Consider the following 18,422-nt stretch of genomic DNA (forward strand, 5'->3'; position numbering starts at 1 on the left):
GCTGTAGTCAGCAGACCTCCATGTTCGTGACTGCTTTTAAATAAAGCAGTTTTTTTTTTTTGTAAGTGTAGCCCGTTTTCCTTAAAGGAAAACGAGCTGCACTTAGCAAAAATCCGAAACCTTTAGTTTCGGTATTTTTTCAGGGTAGGTAGTGGTCCCTTGGACCACTACCTGCCCTGAAAAAATAATTTGGGGTCCATTCACAAAGAGGAAGGGGTCCCATGGGGACCCCTTCCAATTTGCGAGTGGGTTACCATCCACTTGAAGTGGATGGTAACTGCGACACCATTTGCGACCGCATATGTGGTCGCAAATGGTATTGCATACCACTAGGAATCACAAATAGGAAGGGAACACCCCTTCCTATTTGCGATTCTGAAATGCATTTTGCGAGTCAGTCCCGACTCGCAGAATGCATTTCTGCATAGGAAAATGCGATTTGCGACTCGCAAACGGCAGTTTTTGCCGTTTGCGACTCGCAAATCCTTTGCTACATCTGGCCCCTGATAACCTTATGCCCTGGGGAGCCCACCCCCGGGCTGTGCTCATAAATAGGAGGTGGCTGTGTAGTCCCCCTTCCTGGGCCTGCAGAGGCCCCATGGAGCCCACCCCTGGGTCCGATAATAGTTTACATGGGGAGCAGGGTTACTCGGAAACCCTTCAGGGAGCCCACCCTGTGACATAGCTGGTTTGCTGTTGCTTGGCGGGCACATTTGTGAATCTCTCCCCAAGCAGGAGCAAACACCAAGTCCGATCCCAGTGGACAGGAGCGCTGAAAATTGATGGGGGTCCCCAGGGCCGTAATGAGGCCAGGGAGGGGGCCATGTGTCTCCCTTCTCCTGAAAATGGCACTGGGCCCTGGGGGATGGGATCCCCGGGGCCAAAATTGGCCCGAGGTGAAGGGCCACATGCCCCTCCCCTTAAAAAGGACACCGGGCGATGGGTTTCCCATGGCTGAAATCAGCCTGGAGAGGGGTGGCAATGTGCCCCCCCTGTCTCTGACAGTTGCACCGGACTCCACGGGATAGGGTCTACGGGGCCAAAATTGGCCTGGGGATGGGGAGCACATGCATCCCTATCCCCTTTATTTGAAAGAGGGGCCCTAAGGAATGGGGTCCCCAGGGCGTCACAAGGCTTGGGGAGGGGGACCCCCTGCACTTACAAAAATACATGGCCTTCCTGGGGGATGAGGTCACCAGGCCCTAAAGAGGCTCAGGGAAAGGGCTGCATGGAACCCTCTCCTTTATTTAAATAAGTGGCCCCTGAGGATGGAGTCCCCAGAGCCAATAACAGTTCTGTAGGGATAGGGTGTGTTTCCCCCCTCCCTTTCATTTTTAGGAATGGCCCTAGGGAATGTGGTCCCCAGGGCCAATCAAAGCTTGGGGAGGGGGCCACGCATCGCCCTCCCCTTTCTTTAAAAAATGTGACCCCACGTAATGGGTCCTTGGGGCTGAGTGTGGGGAGGCGTGTGCCCCTCCCCTTTTTTTTTCAAAATGGCCTTGGGGAATGGGGTCCCCAGGGCCTAAGAAGGCTTTGAGGAGAGGGGCCATGTGCCCCCTACCATTTAATTAAAACAAACAATCTGCTCCTGGGTTGTGGGGTCCCTAGGCCCTTACAAGGTTTGTGGAGGGGGATGCGCACCCCCCTCTCCTTTTAACATGTACGTATGAACCTGTGGGATGGAGTCACCAAAGCCTAAAGAGGCTCGGGGAGGGCGGCCACATGTAATACCTAATATGTAATATGTAGAATCTTTGCCCTGTTGGAAACATTTTCTGCAGTACCAAAAAACTTGTGTGGAACATGCTGTCACCTGCAACCAGAGCTACTCTTCAATACAAAGATTTGTAACGTGTTCAGTACCTCTACACACCTAGGATGCATTAGGAGCACATGTGTTTTTGTAAACACTTACACCCATTAGCTGTACACAGGCCATACAAAATTAAGTAGAGTAGTAATATGGTAGTTACCCGCCACTGTGTGAACTATAAAATAAACTAAGACAGTGGATCCCAACCTGTGGTCCGGGGACCACTAGGGGTCCGTGACTGCTTGAAAATAAATAATATTAACAGATTAATAAAGTGTATATAAATAAAGTGGCTAAATTTACAACTGAAAATGTTAAAACGTGCTGTAAATGTCAAGGAGTTTGAAACTGGATGCTAAAAATTAAATTAGTATCCCTAAAGTCATTTGTGGGAGCAGTGTAGGTGCATCAAACAAAATATAGTTTGGACAATGTGTGGCTTCTATTGAATTTAGAAAAACTCCAACCTTCCTATTAAAATTAAAGTTTTTATTTATTTATTTATATTTGCTTGAAAATGAAATAAAATGTGTTATCATTTGTGTATATGTTTGATAAGTACTTCTTTCAGTATTTTTTGTGTATTGTTTTGCAGTTCAAATCATCAACAATGTTTAGGCTGGGGTCCCCGGCTTATAGTAGTGACTCAGCAGGGGGGGTCCCTGGATTCCAATAATGATTTAGTGGGGGGCCCTGGTTCCAGTGATGATAAAGTGGGGGTCCATAGAAGTCAAAAGGTTGAGAAACACTGAACTAAGAAACTCATTTGACATCAGTGATGTCATCAATATAATTTGAGATTTTGAGATGCTGCTAGTGTTGTCATAAATTATGTTATAGAACATGTCAAGTATTGCATGGTGGGGCACAAGTTATAGTTAGCACTGCTTATTATAAATAACTGGTGAATTTCTTAGTTTTTTTAGTTCAAAACATTAATGTTGTTGCTGACATATTGGGGTGTTGTCCACAGGGCCTTGCACTCCACAGGAAGCCAAAGGCATGCTGCGCATGGCCTTCGGCTGTGCACAACAGGGTTTTGGCAACAGGGGGTAGCCAACCCTCCCAGCAGACAGCCCACCCAACACTGCACACGGCCTTTCATCACGTGCAGTGTGGGATTTGCTGCAGGCCCTGCATTCAACTCCCCATAGTCAGTCAACCCCATGCTGCTCACAGTCTTTGACTGTGCATAGTGATGGGTTGGCCACAGGACTTGGACTGCCCCCAGGCCCTGTTGCCAAACCCACAGCAGGCTGCGAACCCTACACCACACAGAGCTTTTGGTGTGCATAGTGTAGGGTTGGCCTTTGGGAGTTCCGAGCGATCGCAGCAAAAACTGCAGACTGTCACACTATCTTAAAGACATCACCCCTGGTAGGCCGTATGATGTCATACATCCTGATAATGCATCTACTTCAACCACGTTATTTCACTTTTATAATTCTAATTCTCCTTAGAACGTTGGTTCCAAAAACAAAAGATAAGGATTTGGTAACATATAAGGGAGTCTTTGTTTGAATTTGAGGTTGTTATCTTTACATTCTGTCCATCCAGCTTTACTTTTTACATAGACAGTGTAGTGACCAGAAGTAACAGTAACTCCTTCATGAAATATGATAGCCATAGTAGTATATGTTTTACTAGAAATAGATATTTGTCCTGCTTTAAAGTTTGTAATCACTGTTTCCAATTTACTGCCATCGGTTCTGCGTCATTGTAGCATTAAAATAACATATTTGCCACTTCTCTGTATACGTATTGTTGACATAGGATCTGATCAATAATGTGGGCAGGTATTATTTTGTGTAGCTTGCTTATACAATCTGTCAAAAGTCACAGTTTTGCAATCCGGTAGTGCTAAATAAATAAAGCACTCAGAATCTATTTCTGTACTTGGTGTGAATGAGCAGTCTTCACACTCATGATTCCATGAGTAACTAATTCCATATAACTCTTCAATAGGTACTTAATCTTCCTCTAAAACTGTAAATATTACCATTAAAAACTCCTGTGCATCTTGTTTTGTGTTTTATGTAAACTGCACAGATCCAGTGCATACATCTAGAAGGACTTGAATGTGTAACGCACAATGGGGGTCATTACAACATCGGGGGTGAATCCCGCTTACTGCTGTGAAGAAGACCGTCAACACACCGCCGCGGAATTCCGCCACAGCTATTACGACCCACAGCTCGGAATCCGTCAACATTTAGACACCCACACAAGTCCGCCACACCAAAGGTCAGTGATAAACTGGCGAGAACTAAATCTCCACCGTCACGCCAGCAGGAATACGCCCACACTATCGCGACCCACAAATCCACACGGCGGTCTTTCCACCGCGGTAAACCATTGGCGGTACACACCACCGCTCTCAAAATACACACACTCTTACAAAACACAACCACATTGGACAATTCCAATAACACACACCTGGTACACATACACACACCACTCCCAAACACCCAAACCACTATAAAACACCTGCCCACATCACCCACAAACCCTTACTACCTAAAATATTGACGAAGGCCAGAGAGACAGCACAGCAAAGACAACACCACCATACAGAGGCACACAACACCATCACACATACACATCCACGCACAAAACACCACACACCCCTAAACATCACAACACACACCACCTCACACATCACCCACACCACCCCATGGCACCGCAAAGACACCCCAGGTTTTTTGAGGAGGAGCTCAGGGTCATGGCGGAGGAAATCATCCGGGTAGAGCCACAGCTATTCGATTCACAGGTGCAGCACACCTCCATAGCTAGGAAGATGGAGCTATGGCGCACAATCGTGGACAGGGTCAAAGCAGTGGGACAGCATCCAAGAACACGGGATGACATCAGGAAGAGATGGAATGACCTACGGGGAAGGTGCATTCCGTGGTCTCAAGACACCAGATTGCGGTTCAGAGGACTGGCCGCGGACCCTCACCTCCTCCCCCACAACTAACAACATGGGAGGAGCAGGTCTTGGCTATACTGCATCCTGAGGGCCTCGCAGGAGTAGCTGGAGGAGTGGACTCTGGTAAGTCTAATCTTAACTATTATATCCCCCACCCTCCCTGCATGCTATCACATACCCCACCCTCACCCTCACCCCCATCACTCCAACGCCTCGTATATGTCCCACTATTACAAACCACACATCCCAACACCAAGCCCTGCATGCAACAACAAAGCATGGATACCCATCACCAATGCATGTCCACTGCACATACCCACACAGACCCCTAAACAATTAGAACACAAGGTCCTACACAGGAATGCAAACACTGGGGTACAGGGTCACCCACTCATTGCACACCATGGCACACACAGATACTAAAACTATGCCTTTACACCCCTGCAGGACCCCTACCCAACGTCACTGGACAGGAGGTTCCAGACATGTCCACTCCCCCACAGAAGAGGCCCTCAGTGATGACAGCAGCTCTGTCCAACTGGATCTAGATGACCAGCCCGGCCCATTTGGGACCTCGGGACAGTCGGTTCCCCTCACACTGGCACAAGCCACAACAAAGCCTCCCCCTCTGGAAACACCAGCACAGCACCCACCCAGCAGGCCCATACCTATGTCCCCAGGACACGTCAAGCAGCAGTGTGTCTACCACTACAGGGAACCCAGCCTAACCCACCACCCCAAGAACAACAGGGACCTGAGGGCAGTGGGCACACGGTTCAGGGGACAGAGGCCCAGGAAACCCGGGGAACTGAGAGGGCTGCTGTGCGACAGGGGAAGGACAGGCCCAGGGAAACTACTCTCCACGAGGCCCTCTCCAACATCATGGGAGCCTACCACCATTCCCGGGAGACGATGGCAACGGTACTGGCCAAGTTTCAGGAGACCCAGCGGCTGTAGGAGGAACAGTATTTGGGGTTCAGAGAGGAACTCAAATCCATCAATACCACCCTGGGCACCATTGTAGGGGTTCTGAAGGAACTCGTGAACACCAGGAGGGACACTGTGGCACCACAAGGGGCCCCTGGCACTAGCCTGGATGATGAACTGCCCACCACCTCTGCCGTTGCTAGTGGACAGGAGGCACCGACAAAGGATCACGAGACCAGCACCCCACCCCCTGCAGATGGAGAACCATCCCGCAAGCGGTCCCTGAGATCCAGGACAAAGACAGAGAACGATGCCAAGACCCCTGCCAAGAAATGAGACCACCCTGATTGTCATCCTTCTGTCCCACTTTGTCACCCTGTCCATCCATCAACTGCCCCAGCTCCACTTCCTATGCCCCTTTGGACAATGCACCTGTGAAACAAATAGACTGGACTCTGCCATGGACATTCCTCCACCATCACCCCGGCCATTTTACAACCCCCTCCACTATCTACCACTTAAATTAACACCCTTAAATCACAAAACTATATGGAGTCAGTCTGTGCTTTCACAAATGTGTATTTGCAATAACTGAGGAAAATAGCAATATCCATTGTATTGTTAACATACCTATGTTGCACAGCTCTAGTCCATGAGGAAGCATAGCAGAGGTCACACAGTGGGACCCACATCTTTGAAATCGAAAGGGAAAGTGACAAATCAGGGTCCATACACTGGGTGAAAGTGACAGACAGATGAGAGGTAGAACAAGTGTATCAGATGTAGCAGTCAGTGATGTCTTCTTACCTGTGTCTCACTGGAAGTATTGATGAATCACAGTGTTTCTGTTGTCGATATCTGCTTCCTCTTCATCACTGTCCACAGGCTCCCCAGCTGTCACAACACCTCCTTCAGGACCATCCTCCTGCAGAAAAGGCACCTGTCGTCGCAAAGCCAAGTTGTGCAGCATACAGCAGGCCACGATGATCTGGCACACCTTCTTTGGTGAGTAGAATAGGGAACCACTCTATAACCCTCCTAGTTCGCCCATGTGCCTCATTGTACCGTTCCTCTGCCCTTGTCCTGGGATTCCTCACTGGGGTCAGTAGCCACGACAGGTTGGGGTAGCCAGAGTCACCTGCAAATGTCGAGGGACAACTGTTAGACACAAACTAACCCCTAGGGACAACCCCAGACCCAGACAACTATTCACACTGTATAGGGTCCATGTCCTCACCTAATAGCCACACACGGTGCCTCTGGAGTTGCCCCATCACATAAGGGATGCTGCTATTCCTCAGAATGTAAACGTTCTGCACTGAGCCAGGAAATTTGGCATTCACATGGGAGATGTACTGGTCGGCCAAACACACCATCTGCACATTCATAGAATGGTAACTCTTCCGGCTTCTGTACACCTGTTCACTCCTGCGGGGGGACCAAGGCCACGTGTGTCCCATCAATGGCACCTATGATGTTGGGGATATGTCCCAAAGCATAGAAGTCACCTTTCACTGTAGGCAAATCCTCCACCTGAGGGAACACGATGTAGCTGCGCATGTGTTTCAGCAGGGCAGACAACACTCTGGACAACACGATGGAGAACATAGGCTGGGACATCCCTGATGCTATGGCCACTGTCATCTGAAAAGACCCACTTGCCAGGAAATTGAGTACTGACAGGACCTGCACTAGAGGGGGTATCCCTGTGGGATGGCGGATAGCTGACATCAGGTCCGGCTCCAACTGGGCACACAGCTCATTGATTGTGGCACGGTCCAGTCTGTAGGTGACAATTACATGTCGCTCTTCCATTGTCGACAGGTCCACCAGCGGTCTGTACACCGGAGGATGCTGCCATCTCCTCACCTGCCCCAGCGGACGTGCTCTATGGAGGAGAACAGCGAGCAGAGGGTCAGCCAACACTGAGGTACGAAAACACAACTTTATTGCACACATGTTTCAATCCGCTATTGGCCTGTCTTAGTGTGTATGCAAGGCCTAGATATGTGTGACGCATTTAAATATAATGCCATCTGGCCCCCTGAAATGGCGGCTGCCTGACCTGTAAGATGGGACAATGGGATATGAGGTAACTGTGCTGGCATTGCACACCGCCTCGGTAGGCGGTCAAAGACCGCGGCGCAATCCAGCATTGGTTAACATTGGGCCCTATGGGTCCCAGGAGCCAATGACGATGTACGCCGGCGGTGACGCTACGCACCGCGCGGACGTGTCCGCCATTTTCTATCTGTTCACTCACATGATACCTGATCTTCGACAGGAGAGGACCTACACTGCAAGTGCTGCTGTGACCTCAGTCTGGAAGCGACAATGGCTCATGTGTCTGGGGAAAGGGCCCCTGCCTTCACCACGGAGGAGTTGGAGAAACTAGTGGATGGGGTCCTCCCCCAGTACACACTACTCTACGGTCCTCCAGACAAACAGGTAAGTACACTGTGAGCATGCTGTATGGGCAATACCTGTGTAGAGTGGTGTGCCTGTAAGATACGGGGGAGAATGAGGCGTGCACGAAACGACGGTGAGTGTATGTGCCACATGGCAAGGGTAGGAACGCGGGCCAATGACTGTGACGGTCCGGACGGTTATATCTTCTCCTTTTCCCCTGTACTATTCCTGTAGGTGAGCGCCCACCAGAAGAAGGATATTTGGCGTGCCATCGCCAAGGAAGTCCGGATCCTGGGGGTCCACCACAAACGGAGCACCCACTGCCGTAAAAGATGGGAGGTCATTCGCCGCTGGAGCAAGAAAACGGCGGAGGCCCAGCTGGGGATGGCCTCCCAACGTGGGTGGGGTGCCCGTCTCACCATGACCCCCCTGATGTTCTGGATCCTGGCGGTGGCGTACCCGGAGTTGGATGGGCGCTTGAGATCATCACAGCAGCCATAAGGAGGTGAGTAGACTCTCATTCAGCTAAATCAGCGTGCATTGGAGGTGTCTGGGTGGGGGAGGTGGGCTGTGGGTACCCCTAGGCCAGGGCGAGTTTTGTAGGCAAGGTCCCTTCGTAAGGCAGGCCATGTGGCACCCCACCCCACCAGTGTTAAGAGCCAACTACACCTAGTCAGGCTCCTGTGACTTCCATGTGTGCAGTAATCGGGCATAGGCCTTGTACCCCATGGCCCTGTGATCAATTAGAGAACTCTAAGTGCACGGCGTAGTGCAAAGGGCTGCTGTGTCTGTAGTGTCCACCAACGGTAGCGGTATTGCATGCACTGAACATGTCTTTCTTCTGTCTCCCCCCCCTCTTTTTGTGGTCTCCCTGTTCTTGTGTGCAATAGCATCATCAGGCGGAGGAGCAGTGGCACCGGAGCAGGAAGGAGCTGCATCCCACATGGCCCTGGAGGGCGAGACTACGGACTCCGAATTCACCAGTGGGACGGAGGGCGAGGGGAGCTCCACGGCGGGGACAGGAGCTGAGACCAGCGACACAGACTCCTCCTCTGATGGGAGCTCCGTTGCGGTTGCGGGCCCCTCTGTGCCCCCGCATCTACAGGTACAGCCGCCACCCCCCCCTTACCAGCACTGCCCTCCCAGCAGCCCCTCAGCGTGTGCCCCATGGCCGCTCACCCAGGAGGGTGGGCATCTCCTTCTCCCCAGGCACCTCAGCCCCTGCCCCTGTCAGCCCTGCTGCCCTCAGTGAGGAGTCCATTGACCTCCTCAGATCCCTCACTGTTGGGCAGTCTACCATTCTGAATGCCATCCAGGGTGTAGAGAGGCAGTTGCAACAGACGAATGCATACCTGGAGGGCATTCCTTCTGGTCAGGCAGCCCAACAGCGAGCATTTCAGACTCTGGCCTCAGCACTGATGGCAGCCATTGTCCCTGTGTCCAGACTCCCCCCTCCAACTTCCTCCACCCAGCCCCAATCCCCTGTACCTCAGCCTATCCCAAGCTCACCATCTGACCAGCATGCACACACCTCAACACACAAGGGTAGCTCTGGCAAACATAAGCGCCACACATCCCACAGGCACTCATACAAGCATCATACCCATGCACACATACCAACATCCACTGCCTCCACTGTGTCCCCCTCCTCCTCGTCTCCCTCCTCCCTCCCTGTCACGTCTCCACTCACACCTGCATGCACTACATCTTCAGTCGCTACGTCTATCACCAGCACGCCCATCACCACACACCACTCACGTGCACTCACCACCCCCACTACCATTCACACATCCCCCGTGTCCTCTCCCAGTGTGTCTGTGAGCCCACCTCCCAAAGTACACAAACGCAGTCACACATCCACCCAACAGCCATCCACCTCACGACAGCCTCCAGCCCATGCACCTTCACCCAAAGTCAGCAAACGTACACCTCATACAACCACAACCTCTTCCGCCACTCCCAAACCCCCTCCATCTACCCGTCCCAGTGTGTCTAAAAAACTTTTCCTCTTAAATGTTGACCTCTTCCCTACACCTCCCCCACCCCTTCTGTCCCCTAGGGCACACCTTTCAAGGTCCCAACCCAGTGATGCCAGCAGTAACCGGCTTCTGGAGTGCGCCAAGCAGCAGGGCAGCCAGTGTGCCAAGGAGCCAGACCACGGACAGTCCCCCACCTCAGAAACATAAGAAGTTGGCCACAGCCCAGAGGGAGAAGGGCAAAACACCTGCCACCAAGGGCTCTCCCAGGACTACAGTTGGGAGTGGCAAGACGGCTGCGCCACCATCCAAGGTGGGGAAGAGGCAGAGAAAGAAAGGGAAGTGTCAGCCAACCTGCACGCCGGACAAGACCGCCACCAGCACTGCTGCCAAGGACACCGCCACCACCAGCACTGCTGCCAAGGACACCGCCACCACCAGCACCACTGCCAAGGACACTGCCGCCACCAGCACCGCTGGCAAGGACACCGCTGCCACCAGCACCGCTTCCCAGGACACCGCCGCCACCAGCACCGCTGCCAAGGACACCGCTGCCACCAGCATGGTCACTGAGCCACCCACCAGCACCGCAGGCCAATGAGCGCCGCCGCTACTGAGGCCGCCGCAAGCACTGCCAGCGGCCACGCCACATCATGTGCCAGTGGCATTACCGCAGACATGGCTGCCATTCCCAGTGGTCAGTCGTACGAAGCTGGTGGTCAGTTTCAGGGGCCTGGAAAGCTTCCATGTAGGCCCATCGTCAGTGGAGAGATACATCCACTACCTCAGTCCTTGGCAGGATGAAGCACTCTGGGCACAAAGCCCCCTCCAGAACCAGTGGAGAAAGGCATCCACTACCTCAGTCCTTGGCAGGATGAAGCACTCTGGGCACAAAGCCCCCTCCAGAACCAGTGGAGTATCCCATCCACTACCTCAGTCCTTGGCAGGATGAAACACTCTGGGCACAAAGCCCCCTCCACAACCAGTGGAGACAGGCATCCACTACCTCAGTCCTTGGCAGGATGAAGCTCTCTGGGCACAAAGCCCCCTCCAGAACCAGTGGAGTATCCCATCCACTACCTCAGTCTTTGGCAGGATGAAGCACTCTGGACACAAGGCCCCCTCGAGAACCAGGGGAGAAAGGAATCCACTACCTCAGTCCTTGGCAGGATGAAGCACTCTGGTCACAGAGTCCCCTCCAGAACCAGTGGAGATTGTTATCCACTTGTGAGACTCCCCAGGATGCAGCAGTGGGCAAACCACCCACTGGAAGGACTTGAGAGACTGTGGCTTTGCACTCCCCAGGATGCAGCAGTGGGCAAACCACCCACTGGAAGGACTTGTGAGACTGTGGCTTTGCACTCCCCAGGATGCAGCAGTAGGCAACCCACCCACTGGAAAGACTTGTGAGACTGTGGCTTTGCACTCCCCAGGATGCAGCAGTGGGCAACCCACCCACTGGAAGGACTTGTGAGACTGTGGCTTTGCACTCCCCAGGATGAAGCAGTTGGCAAACCACCCACTGGAAGGACTTGTGAGACTGTGGCTTTGCACTCCCCAGGATACATCAATGGGCATAGAGCCACCTCGTGGATCTGGCGTTGTGCACTCATCCGACTGAGGTGCCCCCCCTTCCCTTCCCCCTGAGGTACCTGTTTTATTTCGATCTGATGCCCCTGCAGTGTTCTCTCCGTTTTGATTGGGTATCTTGTGTGGGCCTCGCCCATGCATTTTGGGCCCAGTGGTCCACAGACTATGGCCCTCATTCCTACCCTGGCGGGCGGCGGTCGCCACCCGCCAAGCGGGAACCGCCACTTGGCCACTCCACGGTCAAAAGACCGCAGAGACCATTCTGGCTTTCCCGCTGGGCCGGCGGGCACCCGCCAAAAGGGCGGAGTTGCAGGGGTGCGACAGGTGCAGTTGCTCCCGCCGCAAAGCAGACAGTGAAAATCCTTATGGGGCCCTGTTAGGGGGCCCCTGCACTGCCCATGCCACTGGCATGGCCCCACGACACCCGTTCCCGCCATCCTGTTTCTGGCGCTGAAAACCGCCAGAAACAGGGTGGTGGGAAGGGGGTCGGAATCCCCATGGCGGCGCTGCAAGCAGCGCCGACATTGAGGAATCCCTGGGCCAGGGGAAAACCGGCGGGAAACCACCGGTTCCCCTTTTCTGACCGCGGCTTTACCGCCGCGGTCAGAATGGCCCTGGAAGCACCGCCAGCCTGTTGGCGGTGCTTCCGTGGTCCCCGCATGACCGCCAGGGTCAGAGTGACCCCCTATGTATGTGCAGTACATGGACTTGGGCCCAGTGGTCCACAGACTATGGCCCTCATTCCTACCCTGGCGGGCGGCGGTCGCCACCCGCCAAGCGGGAACCGCCACTTGGCCACTCCGCGGTCAAAGACCGCAGAGACCATTCTGGCTTTCCCGCTGGGCCGGCGGGCACCCGCCAAAAGGGCGGAGTTGCAGGGGTGCGACAGGTGCAGTTGCTCCCGCCGCAAAGCAGACAGTGAAAATCCTTATGGGGCCCTGTTAGGGGGCCCCTGCACTGCCCATGCCACTGGCATGGCCCCACGACACCCGTTCCCGCCATCCTGTTTCTGGCGCTGAAAACCGCCAGAAACAGGGTGGTGGGAAGGGGGTCAGAATCCCCATGGCGGCGCTGCAAGCAGCGCCGACATTGAGGAATCCCTGGGCCAGGGGAAAACCGGCGGGAAACCACCGGTTCCCCTTTTCTGACCGCGGCTTTACCGCCGCGGTCAGAATGGCCCTGGAAGCACCGCCAGCCTGTTGGCGGTGCTTCCGTGGTCCCCGCATGACCGCCAGGGTCAGAATGACCCCCTATGTATGTGCAGTACATGGACTTGAATTCTTGGTGTATATATTTGTTAATAGTGTATATATATTTTTTAATAATGGATTTTTATTGATTACAATCGTTCAACTCATTTCCTTTTGTTCTTGCATTCTTCCAGGGGGTTTGGGGGGTGTAAATGTTATGTATCAACATGTGCATGTGTGTGTGTTGTAGTGGGTGAGGGTGGGGGTGGGGGTTTTGCGTGTGTGTGTCACTCTCTTTTCCCTCCCCCCTCCCTTGTGTCGTAGGTGCAGTACTCACCGTGGTCTTTGCCGCCGGCATTCGTGCTCCTGGTAGAGGAGCAGGAAGACAATGGCAAGTAGAATATGGAGTTCCAACTCCATGGCGTCCTGGTTCCTCGTGGGGTGTGTAGAGGTGAGCGTTTCCCCTTCCAAGTCCTGTTTCCGCCATGTTTTTGTTCGCGGTGAATCCGCACCGGAAAAGGTGGCGGATTGGCCTCTCATGATACTGTGAGCGGTACATTGTCTTCCGCCTGTCTGTTGGTGGTGACCGCCATGCTGTTTGTGTGTTCCGCCGTGGCGGTCAGAGTGGTAAAGTGGCTGTCTATGTTGGCAGTTTCCGCCACGGTTGTGATTCCTTTTGTTTTACCGCCGGCCTGTTGGCGGTTTTACCGCCGCTTTAACACCGACTGCCAGGGTTGTAATGAGGGCCAATGTCTTTTACTTCTGTCACTACGCAAATGTTGCAACAAAGCAAACAGTGCAGAAGACAACGCCTTTTGTTGTTTGTGTTCAATTGCAAGAACAACATGAGGTATTGTAAAGAGGATACTTAGAACAACATTGGAATAGCACTTGACACCAGAAGGGTTTGACAATTGACAACCAACAATGTCACCTTGATTATCATTTTTTTTCCTTATCAACTTCCTTGTTTTCTTTCATTAGCTTCTTTTCAACAACATGACTGCAATACTTTGAAAGTTTTCACTTTGAACAGATAGTATATTTTTCATAAACTAGATACTGTCCTAAATGAGGAGCGTAAATACGCCCTAATCGGTTGTACTCTTTTGTTGTGTAGCCATTTTAGTTGTAGCTCCATGCACGTTATTTTAACACACTAGGCCGAGCCGTAGTGCACTGTAACCTAGATATATTTTATTCGGCTTTATTTTATTATTGTTACAATAGCCACTTTTACGGTCTTTATTTTCCTTTTATCTAGTTGTTTTGCCTAGGCCAGCACTCTGTTCTCAAACAAGACATTCTTGCTCACTCTGTGCTTTTTCCAAGGCTACAGCAAGGTACATTGTATAAGTTTAGTCTTGTAGAAAACATCCTTACGTAGGGACATTTTCTCAGAATATTAGTTGTTATATTATAAAAACACTTCCCTCTCTCTTACACGTTAGAGGGAGATTCCAGCCAGAGAACCACGTCTGTATGCTGATTGCCGAATGCTTCGCTGCAGCTGTTTTGCAGACCGCAGGCCTTTGCTCAGGTATGGGGGATGATGTCTTCCCAGGAGAACCTGAAGGGCAGAATTAGAGCTTAACACACGGTGCTCTATCATAGCCTAGGTAGGAGTTAGTCTACTGACTGTAGTGACAATATGGTAGCGTTATTTTTATGCTTCACTCTCCTTGTCACAATTTTAATACTGTCATTCTGTGTCGTCCTGGTTATTGCAGCTCACGCTTTGCTATCCCAGATGCAGTTGCTTCATTAAAAACATTACTGAAACATATACTGCCTCTGTTTGTTATTGTACATATGAGACTAATGTAACTGAGAGAAACGGATGAGACCTGAGTGACCACGGCTTCCCTGAGAAACAAATTATGTCATGCGCTCGGCTGCCCAGTCATCCCTGCCCTTGGGTAGAGATGAGGCACTACTAGTTAGCAAGAACAAAACCCGGATTGGAACAACAGGTGTCACCTGCAGTGGATCAGACTCAGTCTCCCTACACCGCGGGCGACTCTGCCCCTCATAATCCAGTAGTCTCATTAGAATAATGAGAGCATATGCGACATGGTGCCACCAACGTTTGGTCAGGCTCTAATTTTTGGGTCCTCCTGAGTATCTCTGTCTCATTAAATCCAACGATACCTCAATACCATATACGGAGACGTCCGTGGTAGTGAGGATTTCTGCCCCAGCTACGTAGGTAATGCTATCTGATGCTGGAGGTTGTTCAAGCTTGAACTATGAAAGGAAAACCCTACTATCTAATATGGCGAATCCGCAACAGGTAGCAATAGCAGTCAGTATGAGACAACCTCTGACTGCACATTTATTAGCAAATGGCCTAACGGCCCAGGGGGGTCCAGTCACATTTGTGGTGGATGCCCATGCAGCTTATGGAACAGAACTCTTCTATTCTTGGGTCACATTTCCAGCAGTTGATGAGAACACAAATACATTTCATCACTACACACTTGCAAACACACCTGGACAATACAGGGCTTATGCATATTTAGAAATACCTTTATCTTGTCAATAACATAATAATTGGCTTGATGGCACCCTACCCCACACAATTTTACCAGTAAGGTTAGGTCCTCTAAGTAATGATGGTCCTAGCTGGCCTTTATTGGCCACCTATACACCACACCCTGCAGTAGCGACTTTAGCAGTAGCTGAGGTTCGTCGCTTATATATCGAACTAATAGCAACATATAGACGATTAGTACAGTTTATGATGTGCAAACATTAAATACAAACCCAGCACGTGCTGCTCCAGCACAACCACATGCAGTGACGCTAGGTATAAACCCTGCAACTGTATATTCGAGATGAGAGGAAACTACGTTTTGGTTAGCACAAAAAATAAATGCGCTGAAAGCAGTATTTCCCCATGCAGGACCTCAGGATAAACATAGAATTCTAACGATGTGCTTGCCATTTGGGCTGGTCCCTACAGTAGATAACTGTAATACCTGGGGCACGGTATTTGCCGCGCTCTATACAACCGCACACCGACACTTGCCAATTTACCGGAAGTGTTGAAGCAAATTCAAGATGAATACGGGGCTGCCCCTGCCCTGGACTTAGGAATGCAATTGATGGGTAATTTTGCCACGGTATCCTCAATTATTTTAAGTAATCTTAAAGGGGAAGCAGTTGCGCTAGCAGTGCGCATGCAGCTCCGTGATGTTCCTCAACAGGATCAGGAACCCGAGCTGCCTAAGATTATCGCAGAGACCTATTCTAGCATTATTTGAGGTAGTCTAGGGGCCAGATGAACTAAACCACAATTTCAGTGCAAATCTAATAAAGATTTTTCCAAGCAAGCTCCTGAGGGTAATAGGAAACGGTGGGATAAAAAAAAAAAACTCCTAAAAAAAAGAGGGGAGAATCTCCGCATACGGAGACCCCACAGAATAGATATAATCTCAGAAATAGAGATAATATAAAAATGCCTGATAGATATTAATATACTGATACATGCCAATATCGTTCCTTTCAGGACTCATCTGAAAAACGCAGTGAGAGAGGTGGGCGATCAGAGTGAAGAACAGAGTATGTGAAACTGAGACAGGAATCGCAATGCTCATCTGAGGATTCGATTAAAAAGGAAGAGAAACCTCCCCAACAGAAACCCCAATTTAAAAAGAAAAAGGTGGTAGCTGTCACAGTACGACATGCCACTCAAGAAGAGGGTCCTCTTGAAGAACAGAAAGTGGGCGCTGGCACTGCTAGAGAGCGCGGCAGAGGTCACAATAGTTTGCTGGAGTCTTCTAGAGCATCTGGAGGTGAAAGCAACTGATGACTTTCTACAAGTAGAAACTGCGGACATGCATGTCACCATCGCCTGATAGGGTGTATGCAGTAACGCTACAGTCAGGAGGAGACACTGAGTGCATAATAGACGCAATCTTTTGGGATCGCGTAGTAAATATATATGATGTCTTGTTGGCCGAACAAGATTGGCCACCTGAATTTGTCCGTACCTGCCTATATGGAGAAGATGTTATTAAAAATTATTTCTCGCCTCTTGTTCCGGAGGAACTCGCTGAATCCTATGCCATTGATTGGGCTTTGGCACAGGCACCTGCGTTATATCGCAATCACATAGGATGGGATAAAGAATCCCCCTAAAATGTAATTCCCATTAAAAATGAACCTCAACCTCAGTGCCTAATAAAACATGAAGCAAAAGCACCTGTGAGAGAAATACTCACACAACTAGAGTACCAGGGCGTAATTGAACCCTGTGTCCCCCCAATGAATAATCCTTCATTCCCAGTAGCCAAACCTGACCATTCATACAGAATAGTCTTAGACTACAGACACTTAAACAGTCATACACGCACATATGTTATACAAAACTCACATAGCACAGCACTGATGAACAACATAGTGCGTAAAAAATACAAAACAACACTGGATATTTCCAATGTTTTTTTCTGCCAGAATATAGCGCATGAGAGTAGAGTCTTAACAAGTTTCAGTGCACTAGGCTCTAAGAAAAACTCCTGTTGTTTACCTCATGGGTACAAGAAAAGCCCAGGACTGTTCGCAGCTCGTGTGACTGCAATTTTGCACCACATTGACCCTGAAGCATTGTCCTATGTAGATGATCTATCGTACAGATGATGAATTGCTACAGCATTTAAGACGGGTAGCCTACATTGTTGTGGGATTTGCTGAATTTGGCTACAAATTCAACTTCAAAAATAGCCTTCCTCAGCGTCCTGTTTCTGGGATATGAGCTATTGAGTGAAGGAAAGAGCCTAGCGCCACAATTCTTAGAAAAATGCGCACAACTACAATCTCCAAACATGATCAAAAAACCACAATCTCTATTGGGTTTTCTAAATTTTGGCAGAACTTACATTCCAGATTATGCTTCACGCATAAAACCTTTATATGACTTAATATGTCCTGACTTTTCAAGTAAATTTTGGACAGTCGAACACACATGAATACTTAGGCAACTGCAAACAGACATGCTTGCAGCACAACACCTACACGCGAGGGACAACAAAACACACTTGGTCATCAGTAATTGCAGGGGCCATTGGTTTCACTTATGTAACCTTTAATGAGGGTGAGACCGTCCCGATAGCTTATAAATCACATTTGTACTCAGTAGCAGAACAATGCTTTGCTCCCACTGAGAAAATTCTCACTGCTATTCAGATGGCAGTCATTAAAGAAAGATCTCTAGCCCAGGGCAAACGCCTTATTGTCGTCTCTCCAATTCCAGCCCTAGAGACTGTCACAAAAGCAAGCGTCCGTAACGTTAAAGCATTACATCCACATTGGATACAGTGGGCCACGTCTTTGGCAGCCTCTGATGTAGACTACATCTTTGACCCAAAGTTACAAACTCAAGAATTTCTGCAATACGAGCTGGAATATCCAATTCCAGCAAACACATTGCCTATCAAACAATATCACAGAGTCATGTAAAACGATGGCTCAGCACAACCTGCTATAGGCACAAAGCATCAATACTCTGCTGCTTGCTCAGTCGTAAGCGGCTAAATGGAGGACAATAAATTCTGTCCACTCCATACATGTACGCAAGCCCTAGGGGA

This window comes from Pleurodeles waltl, chromosome 3_1 (assembly GCF_031143425.1).
Source record: "Pleurodeles waltl isolate 20211129_DDA chromosome 3_1, aPleWal1.hap1.20221129, whole genome shotgun sequence".
Taxonomy (NCBI): domain Eukaryota; kingdom Metazoa; phylum Chordata; class Amphibia; order Caudata; family Salamandridae; genus Pleurodeles; species Pleurodeles waltl.